The sequence below is a fragment of the Notamacropus eugenii genome, chromosome 2 (genome assembly GCF_028372415.1).
Source record: "Notamacropus eugenii isolate mMacEug1 chromosome 2, mMacEug1.pri_v2, whole genome shotgun sequence".
NCBI classification, from domain to species: domain Eukaryota; kingdom Metazoa; phylum Chordata; class Mammalia; order Diprotodontia; family Macropodidae; genus Notamacropus; species Notamacropus eugenii.
In genome coordinates this window covers 328,812,879-328,825,290 of record NC_092873.1, presented here as the reverse complement: position 1 = coordinate 328,825,290, position 12,412 = coordinate 328,812,879, and the positions used below count along the sequence as shown (strand labels likewise).

General features: G+C 34.4%; 1 protein-coding gene across 7 annotated transcripts in view; it reads right to left on the bottom strand.

The window, feature by feature from the left end:
- The window catches only part of HELZ (helicase with zinc finger), a 249,829-nt gene that overhangs the window by 103,719 nt on the left and 133,698 nt on the right, over positions 1 to 12,412 (bottom strand). The gene's annotated exons all lie outside the window — the stretch shown is intronic.

Sequence of the window (12,412 nt, the reverse complement as noted above, 5' to 3'; positions counted from 1 at the left end):
TGGTGACCTTGACTTCAATTACTGGGAAAATTCTAGAATGAATCATTAGAGAAATGATTCATGTATCAAGAAAGCAAAACAATGATTACAAAGACTCAGAACAGCTTCAAGATCAGATCATGGCAGATCAACCTTATTTCCATTTTTGACAAGATTACAAAACCAGGAGATCAAAGGAATGCTGTAAATAGTTATTTAGGTTTTAGCAATACTTTTAATAAATTATTTCATACTATTTTTATGGAGAATATGGAGAGATATTGACCAGAAGAAAGTATTATTTACCTAGATTGGAAACTTGATTGAATGATTAAACTCAAAGAGTAGCTGGTTAAGAGTTTAATGTCAACATGGAAGGAGGTACTTTGGAGTACTTTGTTCTTATGCTATTTAACATTTTTATGAATGAGCAGATAAAGGCTGGCATGCTAATCAAATCTGTAGATGACACAAAGCTAGAGGCAGAGGGAGATAGCCAACAAGCTGTATGACAAAGTCAGGATGCAAAAGACTTTGCCAGGATAGAGAATAGGGCTATGACTGGCATGATGACATTCAATAAAAATAAATGTAAAGTCTCACAAACTTGGGGACAAAAAATAGCCTCACAAATACAGGATGGGGGAAACATGGTTAGAAAGCTATTTGAAAAAGATCTAGGGACTTTTACGGACTACAAGTTCAAAATTCATCTGATTTGATCATTCAACTGAAATTTTTCTCTCCAGAGTTAGCAGTCATCTCTTAAATAAGAAATCTTAGGGTCTTTTCTTCAATCCTTTCTTACTGAGCTCTCTGCACTATCTGAGATTACTGATCACCTTCTCTTGGATATTCTTTCTTCTTTGGGTTTCAATGATTCTGAGATCTATAGGTTCTCTTCTTAATTAACTATTCCTTTCAGTCTCTTTGCTGTATCTTCATCTTTGTCACAACACCTAACTGTAGAAATCCTCCAAGTTTCTGTCTTGGGACCTCTTTTTTTTTTTCCTCTACACCCTCTCATTTGATCTTATCAGCACTTGTCAATGCAGTCATCATCTTTATATAGATGATTCCCAGATCTATGTATCCAACCTTAGTCTCTTTTCTGAATTCCAGCTCCACTGTCTATTAGACACTATGAACAACTCAAATGCTGCATATCTAGAAGAGAACTCATTATCTTTACCCACAAACCCTTCCCTCTTCTGAAAGAACTTCCCTATTACTTTTAAGGGTATCATCAGCTAGGCTGTCTCCCATTCTTGGCATTCTCCTCCATGTCTAATTCACCATCAAATCTTGTCATTATTACCTTCACATAATCTTTCATATATATTTCCATTTTCCACTTATACAACCACAACCTTCACAGAGACTTTCATCATCCCTGATCTGAACTATTACAATAGTCTTCTAAATTGTCTTCTTTTCTCAGGTCTCTTTCCACTCTAATCCATCTTCCATTCAGTCACCAAAATAATTTCCTTAAAGCATATGTCTGCCACATCACCCTCTATTCAATAAACTCCAGAGGTTGCCTAATACTTCCAGGATCAATACAATATCCCCTGGACATATAAAACTCTTTATAACTTGGTCCCTTGTAATCTTTACGGAATTTACATTTTACTTACCTCCCATGTATTCATACTGGCCTATGTTTTTTTCTTCAGACATGACACTTCATCTCCTTTCTACATGACTGCACTGACTCTAGCCTTTACCTGTTACACTCTCCCTTTTCATCTCTATTGATGGGGCTATCTTCTTTCAAGAGTAAAGTCAAATACTAATTTTTATAGGAGACCTTCCTAGTTCCCCCACTGACCATTCACTTAAGTCTCCCCCTCTAAGATTCCTTACCTACTACAGTGTATTTATTTTGTATATGTCATTTGTTTACATACTGTCTCCCTAATTATTATGTAGCACCTTAAGGGCAGGAATTGGTTTTGTGTTTTGCCTTTCTGGGTATTACCTCTTCAAGAAAAAAGAACAAACAAGAACAGTACATAGCAAGTGCCCAGCACTTAGTAAGCACTTAAGCCTATGGAGGACAGAAAGAATCAAGAGTTTGATAGGGCAAACAAACAATTCATAAAACTGTAGGCTGTATTAAGAGGCATAACTTCATGGAATCAGAGGCAATAGTCCCTCTGTATTCTGCCTTTGTCAAATCTCATTTAATATATTTATATTCAGTACAGGACATCACTGTTGAAGAAAAAACTGGAAAACAACTAGAGGAGAGCAACTAGGATGATGAAGAATGGTCTTAAATTCATGTCATATTAGGATCATTGAAGAAACTAGGGGTATTTAGCCTGGAGAAAAAAAAGGAGACTCAAGAGGGGCATGACAGCTATGTCCAAACTAGCATAGACTGTCACATAGACAAGGAATTATATCTGCCTTTTTTGGCCCAAAAGAACAGAATCAGGAGTAATGGTTTGAAATTGAAGAGGAAAATTTAGTCTTGATATCAAAAAAACATTCCTAACAATTAGAGTCATCCAAAAGTGGAATAGGATACTTGGAGAGATGCATTCTTCCTTCTTTGAAGTCTTCAAACAGTGGCTAGATTTATCAAGTATGTTATAATGTAGATTCCTTTTTGGTACCAGTTGGACTAGATGGCTACTGAGGTTCCTTTCAACTTCCAAATTCTTTAATTCTGATTCTTCTGAAAAGTGAGGTGGTTAGATAAGCCAATCTCTAAAGTCCCTTCCAGCTCCAAGATTTCATAAGGCATACTCTCTTATAATCTATGATGTTTTAAGTTTACTCCTAATCATTAAAAAAAAAACCCCATAGGATTTTAGAAAAAGGGAATATAAATCAAATTATGTATTTTTTTAATAAATTTTGAATATTTCTAAGTTTATAAAATCCACAAAAGTTCTACTTGAATACCTTATCTTGGCACAGAGGTGATTCTAGGTTCTCATATGCTAAGTCAATAGAGCACAAGATATCTCACGAACTACCAAACTAGAAATCTTCCAGGTATGTCCCACCACCACAAAAACAAACAAAAAAACAAAAGAAAACAAAACTATACTAGTGCATAAAGCCAACCTAGAGTACAAAGAGACTTGACATAATCTGAATAGACATTATATGATTACATGGTAATGGTGACTCATGAAACAAAGAAATAAAGAAGTCATGTGCAACCCCTTTCCATTTCTGCAGTAATGCTGTGGTGTCAAATTGGAGGAAAAGGCAGGCAGAGGACTAAGAATTTAAACCATCTACAAACATAATTTAACTATTAAAACTCAAAATGTGAGATCTCAGTTCAATGACCAACAAGCTGAACCAGAGGAACTGCTCCATACTGATAAATATTTTCATTATAAATGAAGTCAAAAGGCACAAGGAAGTTGCCACTAAGTTAAAAAATGGCTTATAGGTTCTCTTTGAAAAAGCAAATAAAAGAGCTGATAGAATTATTTCATCAAGCACCCAAAGGCACATGCAAAAAAAGACCACCATGAAGAAATCTGTATCTTTAGGCTTCCCTCAGTTCAGAGAAAAAAAACTTAGAAATATTCTACAAAAAAATTTATTAATAGCCTAAATTAAACTGATACTCAATGGGATAGCAGATACAGGTAAAAAATGTTGAAAAATATGTTTTAGCATTAAGAAATCCTAAGTCTGTAGGATGTTTAGAAGCCTCATATCTGAATGTCACAAATACTTACTTAGGAGGAAGTCAGAAGGCACTGGTTAGGTTGAGTCAGAATACTGGCACAAAAAATGGAAAACAAAGGAAAAGATAATGGCATGATTTATTATCACTTCCTATAGAAGATTAACTGATATAAATCAATCACCACAGGGAAGCTAAAAGAACCTAGAAACTGTTCCAGCCATAAAATAATTAGACATGGCAGGTAAGGGTAACACTGGTCTAGAATATCAACTTATTTGCCAAATGTTACAGAAGAGGATGGTGGAAGATTATGAGCAGTATCACCTCACAAAACAGCGAAGAGTGGTGGAGGGAAAACCAAGTCTGCAGAAACCTTGGTGTGAAGCCCAACTAAGCCAGATCATCCCAAGAGCATTCACAGTTGAAACTGGAAGGAAGACAACAAACAGATGAAAAATGAAACAGATGTGTTGGTATTTTTATAATAAACTATTTTCATTGTCAAAGACAGTGAAACCACCATACTTGTCCTGTAACACTTTAGTCCATGATCTGCTATATAAGGAAGGGAAAGTGGCACTAAAGGCAACAAAGACAGGAAGAGTAGCTGGACCAAAATATTTTGAAAGCTTTAGGGATCAATGTAAAAGAGGGAAGATATCAGACAACTGGAAAAAATAATATGCGTATTACAAAAAAATGACCAAAATATCAATAAATGCCATCTGCCTACCTTCTCTCATCTTCGTTAAATTCCTTTAAGAAAAATCTATATACACATCAACAGTATCTTTGACGAAAACATGAGAAGGATTAGGCAAGTTTTTGAAAATAATTTTCCATATTAGACTATATCTCCACAGTCAGGTGTGACTGAAGTATAGCTAATATGCATTTGCTGCTTTTTAATTACCAAAAAAACTATTGTTATTTGGTAATGCAAAACAAAACACAGCATTAAAGGCTTTCTCCAGTGAGGTGGTTCTCATACATTTATGATCATAATGGACTCCACAGACACAATAGTTCAATAATCCTCTAATCATCAATATGAAAATAAAGAATAAAATAGGGAAATATATGCTAGCCAAAAGCATTCAGCACTACGATGGAGGAAATCCTATACAAAGTCAAAATGAAAGAGGGATTGCCCATGGGTGGCTTGGTCATAGAGAAGCTCCAATCTGTGGATGGTACTGTGTTAATAGCACTAAGTTTCAAAGTACTACAGAGACTCCTTAATGAAATGCATAATCACTCAAAATAAATTTGATTGGTAATCCAAAGAGGAAAAATCAAATTGAGGGAGAAATGCCTATTATGTAGACTGTGACATGAAATTGGCCAGATAGTCCATCAAATTTATCCATCAGTGCATAAACCACAGAGAAGGAAAGGAGGAGAGGAGAGGGGAGGGGAGAGGAGTGGAGGGTAGGGAAAGGATGGGAAGGAGAAGGAGAGGGGAGGGGAGGAGAGGGAAGGGGAGGGAGAGAGGAGGGGAGGAGAGGGGAAGAGGGGAGGAGGGGAGGGGAGGGGAGGGGAGAATGGGAGGGGAGAGGAGGGGAGGGAGGAGATGAGGGGAGGGAGGAGATGAGGGGAGGGGAGGAGAGGAGGGGAGGAGAGAAGGGGAGGGGAGGGGAGATGAGGAGGGGAGAATGGGAGGGGAGGGGAGGGGCATTAACAGCTAGGCATTACTGTAAGTACTTTACAGGTACTCTCTTATTTGATACCCACTGAAGGTGGACAATGAGCTGGGTCTAGAAATTAATAGGAAGCAGATATGAGGCTGGATCTGATTTAGGAAACCTCACAGCATTTTTCATTGATCTCAAGCTGCTCCCTGTCACAAAAGCCCTTTTTTAATAATCATATTCTTCTGGTGATACTCTATAGCTATAAATTATGGAATACCATGACCTGTGAAGATCTAAAACTCAATAACCCAAAGGACTTAGACACACGGTCAGCATAAGTAGGAAACAGCATATTACCAACTGATAAAAGATATATTATGTGCAAGAAGTGGAAGAAAGACTTATTCAAGGATGTATGTGATTTGAAAATGATATGACATGATCAGATTACAAGAAGATGAGGAATGAACAAGTGGAGAAGCAGAGGGAGCAACTAGAAGCTATTCTTTCTAAGAGTTTTTCAGTGAAAGGTAAGAGAAATATAGGACAACAGCTTGAGCAGACAATAAGTTTAAAAGCAATTATTTTTTCAAGGATAGGAAAGACCTGAGAATGTCTGTGAACTGGAGAATGTGCCAACAGAAAAGAAGAGAAAAAAAGACAAAAGGACAAATCAAGGATCAGCCTAAGTACACAAGTAGAGAGCTTATCCTTGACAATCATCTCATCCTGAGACTGGAGTAAATGAGAATGGGTGAAGATGTGGAGAATTTTGAAGTTTGGAAGATGGAAAATGAGAACACGGACCAGAGATACCCCATCTTCTCTGTGAAGTGAGGGTAAGGTCATCTGCTGAGAAAAGTGAGGAAAGATGGATTTGAGAGTCTAAGAGCAGAGAAAAAGGCTTGTAACACCTGCTTTCTATGGAAAGTCAAACAGAATTGAATAAAAAGTTTCTAAGTAACATTGAGGGCCTAGTTGTTAGATAACATTAATTGTAATAACCCTAGTCCACTGGTTTTCTGTTTTGTTTTGTTTTCTTCCAGATATTCAACAGCCTGAAATAGTAATAAAGAAGGTAGAGGGTAAGAGTAGGAGTCCACTGTTGAGGATAAGGAAAGTGTGATTCCTGTACTTACAACGCTCTTCTTCCTTCATTATTCTTAGGGCCTGCTCAATCTCTAAGACAATTCAAGTTCTACTCTCCTCCATCAAGCCATCTCTAACTACTCCAGCTTACCTTTCCAGTCTACCTGAATGACCTTTCTTCTTTGAATTTTTATTGTATTACTGTAACTCTTATTATATTAATAGTACCACTGTTTAAGATTTCAACTGTTCTCCATTTCACATATGTTAATTCTATTTTCTCAGCCAGTACATAAACTTTTTGGGGACAGAAGGGAAGGAATGTCTTCTACTTCTTCTGCATTCTTTGCACCACCCCTTCCTCAATCTCCCAGACAATAGCTAGCACAATACTAGGCACAAAGTAAGGATTCAATAGGTGCCTGATGATTGGTTATCAGAAGAAACAGATAGATTAAAAAGGTAGGTAGGTAGGTAGGTAGGTAGGTAGGTAGGTAGGTAGGTAGAGAGAGAGAGAGAGAGAGAGAGAGAGAGAGAGAGAGAGAGAGAGAGAGAGAGAGAGAGAGAGAGAGAGAGATGATAGAGACAATAGAGACATATGTGCGTACATGTGTGTTTACAATTGTTCTAATAGTTTAATAATATACACACACACACAATTTTGGTCTGATATACAGATTTTACAAGTGAGAAAAGAGAATTCTGGAATCATTCATCTATTTAGGGTGGAAAGAATGATGGATATGGATTCAGAGGATCTGGATTCCAATCCAGACTTTAATATTTAGTACAAGTGATCTTGGGAGGGTCACTTGGTTACTCTGAGCCTCAATTTTCCTCACGTGTAGAGGTGGGGGTAGGGGAGGAGTGTTAAATTGGATAATTTCTAGGGTCTCTTCCTACGATTCTAAAATACAACTTTAAAGAGATTCTTTCAAATTATCATAAGTCTTCATACAACAGGACAAATAACCTGTATTCTATTTTCTTAAAGTCAAGAAAACATAACCATTAAGCTGTATCTCTTTTTTCTATATTCAAACCTAATTCTTGGTGACCAAGTTGAGACACTTGTCCAATAATATATGGTAAGATATTAGGATGAGAGCTTAAATAAGGAGATGAGATCTGCAAAATTGAAATCCAGTGAAGAGAATGTATTATATACTTAAATTTCATCATTGGTAAAAAATGAGGGCCTCATCATAGAGGACCTCTAAGGGTCTCTTTCAATTATAAATTCCCAAGTCCTACTCTTGGCTAAGTGGATGTCAGCATTGACCCAAAAAAAGTTGAATCTTGTACTCCATTAGATTACAGCAGATAATGTAATATTTAGTACAGTGTGGTATAATATGCATTTTAAAAAGAACAAATAAATGTCTACCAAAAAAATAAACAGAAAATGTAACAGACTTTAAAAAAAAAAATCACAGGTTCTATTATGAAGAGAAAGACAATCACACCAATGAGTCTTCTACATTTCATATGGAAAAGTTTTTCCAGCATTCTCACAGTAATCTGATTCTCACAATCAATTACAATTCACAGACTTATGGAACCTAGAACTAGAAGGATCAGAGGTCATCTAGCCCAAACTATTTCTGACTAGGAATACCCTGTACAATATTCCCAAATGATAATCTAGTATTTACCTGACAACCTCCAGTAAGGAGAACCATGCTATTACCCAAGGCAGTTCATGAAAACTTCTAGATAGTGTTAATGATTAGGAAATATTTTTTCTAACACCAAGTCAAAATTCTCCTCTCTGAGAATTCCAATCACTCCTCTTCCTTTTTCAACTTCCTGTGGACCCCTAGTCTATAACAATACTTCAAAAACTTGAAGACATCAATCATGTTCTCCACTATTTCTCCTCCACCAAAAAATCTTTATTTCTTATAAAAGCTAAATTTCACCAGTTACTTCAACTTCAACTTATGGCATATGGTCCAACCCTATTATCATGGCTGCTCTGCTGTAAACAAAGAGTAGTTTGTTAATGTCCTTTCTAAAAGGTATGAACCCCTCTATTTTTTTCATTAACCAGTTTTTGGTTCTCTGCTGCCATGGACTACTACTTACTAACTTATATTCTACATGTTAACAGTTATGTTTCTGTCTACCTGACTAATTCCCAAAGGACTGAAAGCAGATGTACACTGGCAGTAGCATTCTGTAAGTATTAGAGACATGCTTACTCAAAACAATCAAGACATTGAATAATAAGAATAAGGTTAAAGTCCTAAGTGAGAAGGAAATTGGAAGAAAATGACACTTTTATCTTCTTTTTGCCATATGACATGAGAGTCATCAAAGGAACTAAAAAATGTTCTTATCTGTGAAACAAGGGAATTTGGAAATGAATATATCTATAGTTTCTGTTCTCAAGTATTCTTTATTTTTAATGCTTTTGACAAAGTAGGAAAATGTGGATGATAGAATTCTTTAAGACTTAGCATTTTATCCACATTTTAATAACAAAAACTAAAAACAGAAAAGAAGTAAATTTAACGAACATGCTTCATTTTCAAACCATACTGGTGAACTATGAAGTGTTAGTATATCAGGAGATAGAAGAAAATGAGTTCAAGGGGATGAGGAAGGGGAAACAGAGTCATTAGGAAATGACAGTGATGAGGGGGAAAGCATCAATAAATCTTTTAATAAGAAGCATCAAAAACAAGGGTAACCTTTCAGATGAACATATGTGTACTTCACATTATGCAATACACATAGTTCTAAAAAGTTGGATAGTCAGCTTTATGTTAAATATAATGCAGGAATTCTATACTTAATTTTTAAAAGCTGATAATACTTCTGATATGTATAACTGCCTAATTTACCTGTTTTATAAATTTTAAATTTTTAAATTTTTTATAAGTTTTCTTAAACTGGGGCCCACCTGCATTGGAAGCATAAAATATATAAACAAACCAACTCATTAGGAAATTTGAATTAATGTGATGTAACCATTTGTAGATTTTGTATCAAAATTTACAAGAAACACTTCAGGCAGAGAACATTAAATGTGTAAAAATTTCTTATAAAGGTGAATAAATCTTGGTTTTTCTTTTCTTTAATACATCTAAAATAAGTATTATAACTCTCTAGGAGAATATATCTAGAAAGAATGTCTGGCCAAGAATACCCTTAAAATAAATGAAAATATCTTTGAAAAAAAATTAGCCGTTAAATTTCATTCCAAATTTCTTGTACCAAAGAGGCCTTATTTCTCAATAATAATTCATTTAAATTTCTCAATCTGTATTTTCACATTTACTCTGGACATCAATCAACTTTCCACTGATTAATTATGATTATTCAACTGACATTATGGCCAAACTGAATTATATGGACTATTTTCTTTAAAAGATAATATTCTTTTCATGAATAAAAATTGAGATCTTCTACACTTTCATTTTGTTCTGCATTTAAAGCTATAGTATCCATATGATTGTTAAAAATGCTTCCAAAAACATTTTTAAGTAGTGTAAGGTGTACAAGTGACATATTTTCCAAAAGCATATCTATTCACATGTTTCACAAAGATTTCACTTAATTTTAAAATAAGACATGCCCTGGAAATATGTATATATCTATTCCACTGTACATGAAATATTGCAAATCAGGGGAAATAACTGCAGAGAAAAATTATAAAGCACATAACTGCACCAAGCAAAGCAAACAGTTAAACATATACAAACCTATCCATAGTCATACCCAAAAAGTCATGCACACAAAATCAAGGAACGCATATTTTTCTTAATATACAAAGCTCTACTACAAATTCAGCCACAACCAGATGCTGATCTCAAATATCACATGTAACCAACCAAAACAATTGTTCTACATATTTCATTTTTTAAAAAAATTCTGACACTAATAATGTAAACTGACATTAAAAATAATACAGCTTTTTCTAAAAAGGTCCATCCAAAAGCATTTTGAACAATTTTTTTCCTGTATCCCTGTTGGCATTCTAACTACATTATTTATATTATCTGTACAAGCCAACAGCAGTTATTATATTGATGATGTGTTCAGTCTACAAAGATCTGCCCCCAAGCAAAACTGTCCACTACCCAGCCAAACCCTAAGCACCTAGTACCCCTCCTACTGTGTATCTTCTCTAGGGCAACCTATCTGTCTTCCATGTTCTTAATCTTTACCTACATTCACCTCCCCAAATAAAATTCTCCCCTAGTCATTCCCCAACAGTATCTTATCTATAGGGAAATTAATAAACAAACCCCAAACCAATGTGATAACACCCAACAATAAATCCCAATCATTTAACTTGCTATCCTTCTGAGGAAACGAATTTTAAGAGGACCTTCCCAAAAATACTTAGGTTTTTGTTAAAACAGCAACCGTAATGGCAAGAATCTGGGATACCATAAAAGAAATGCTTTGGGAAAAACAGGCCTTCTTGCATACTTTGAAATTATACCGCAATACTTAGTTCTACTGACTTGACATATGTTTGAAAACAATTTTATAAAATTTCTCAAAGTCTTACATCTCATTTTATTTACTTTTCATAACTTTATTTGCTTTCGAGTAAGAGGTAAGATATTGGGTTTTCATTTCAATATTTTTAGATGCTTCTCCCAAACCGTGGCAGAGTTTTTTAGGATTTGGGGGCAACTATTCAATTTTCCCTACAAATGTACAGGTCCCTATATATGGAATATAATAGATATATAAACAGGACAGCTTTTAGACCTCTGCTCCCTATCTAGCAGACTTGAATGCAGTGTAAGTCCAATCACATCTCCTAATACTTAAGGAAAGAAATGACAAATCATGGTAAGTCAAGGTAAATTTAGGAGGCCATATGCCCCAGTATCATATGTGCTAAACAATAACAGCCATACCCAGAAATGAACCTCAAAAGTTTCATATCCAAAGTCACCAGAACTTTGGAGATTCTAATATTACTTCTAGAAGCATGCCAATGTCATTGATCTTCTGTGTTTCACAGAAAAATATATTTATTAAAGAAAAAACATTCACAAAAAGATGGTTTCTACCAAAATTCATTTGACTTGAGGAAATGAAGTCATCCTATCTCTCAGAGTAAGCATAATATTATCCCATCATAAATCTTGCTTCACTAAACTGTTTTCAATAAAATGTAAGCATAAGATACTTAAAGGCAATTACTTGGTTTATTGTATCTTTCAGAATTATATTTAGAGAGAGCAACAAGAATCAATATAATGGATACCACCACTTTCACTGTTTATATGTAATTATAAATCATTAAAAATACTACCATAGTTACTAAATGAATAATTTTGCTTAATATCACCTTTTTGCTCAATTTTCATATAAAAACAAAAATTTGTGAATTATGGCTTAGAGTTATGATTGAAAATCAATTTGTAATCAATAATTTAATCCAAACAACACAAGGCATGGCATATTAGTATGTAAGATGATAAAACTAAACACTAATTTAAGATATAATGAAAGCAAATGGTATAATAAATAGTTTGGTGATTCTATTTTGCTTTCTAAAGAAAAGGATTATTTCATCTCTAATAAATTTATACCCACATTTAAATGTCTTGCATTTATATATATTCAAAGGGCTTCCTGTCTCTACCTTAAATCCTTGTGCCACTTTCTTTCCAAAACTTTGGATAAATCTTTCAAATAACAAAGTAAGTGCATTTAATAACAAAAAACATTTTACTCTTCATGGTTCTCTAATGCATAACCTCTATGATGATTTCTTGTAAGGTTCACCATTCCAATTTTACTTTCATAAATATTACTGCATGACTGGCACATGCCAAATACATTACAATATTTTAAAATACAACTAATATTTATTATATTTTATCATAGTAGCTTTTAGAGGAGTATATTAAACTCTCCTCAAATAGAAAAGACATTTTCACATAAGTAAAACTTAAAAAAGGATGTCTTTACTAGGTATGGAAAAAAATTGTAAAATGTTTTAAAACTTTTCACTAAATTCAAATCCTTTCAAATTGTTTCTCCAAACTTTCAAATGCCAATAAATATT